Source organism: Triturus cristatus, chromosome 1_1 (genome assembly GCF_964204655.1).
Source record: "Triturus cristatus chromosome 1_1, aTriCri1.1, whole genome shotgun sequence".
Lineage (NCBI taxonomy): Eukaryota > Metazoa > Chordata > Amphibia > Caudata > Salamandridae > Triturus > Triturus cristatus.
Window position 1 is genome coordinate 480,307,685 of NC_140579.1, and position 774 is coordinate 480,308,458.

A 774-nucleotide genomic window follows, 5' to 3' on the forward strand; every position below is an offset into this window, starting at 1 on the left:
GTAATCCGGAGGAAAATTACCCCCCTTTCTTGTAATCCGTGCGCACGAGGTGACAGAGGGGACCCTAGGCGCGAATGTACACGACCTCCTGGAGCCCTCGCTGGGATCCGGGAGGCAAATGGATCCTCATCGAAACTTCCAGGCATTCTCGGCCATCTGGTCGCGCCATAGGAAAGCATTGTGCGCGACCAGATGGCCGTAGGGACGTGCGCGACCAGATGGCCGAAGGGGGCTTGCGCGACCAGATGGCCGAGGGGACAGGCGCGACCAGATGGCCGAGGGGAAAGGGAAAAGGGAAGGCGAAGCCTCCCCGGGCCCTCCGGACCCCGCCCCGGGCACCATGCCGCGTGGCAGGACCCCGGACGGAGCCCGGGGCATGGAGGCCGCCCACCCTAGGGGCCCCCAGGGGCCCCCAGGGGCCAATGAACCCAGACGAGCCTGGGGAGGCTCCCCGGACACAACGGAACCCCGCCCCGGGCCTTTGGCAGTGCCGCAGGCCGGGGGACGGGGCCGGAGACCCCGTCCAGGGGCCCGGCCGGGCCCCTGGACCCAGCCGGGGCTCCCGGGCCCGCAGGCGCAGGGGAAGCCTCCCCGGGACCTCCGGACCCCGCCCCGGGCACCCTGCCATGCGGCAGGACCCCGGGCGGGGAGGCCACCCTCCCCGGGGCCCCCATGGGCCCCCAGGGGCCAATGAACCCAGACAGGCCTGGGGAGGCTCCCCGGACACAACGGAACCCCGTTCCGGGCCTTTGGCAGTGTCGCAGGCCGGGGGAT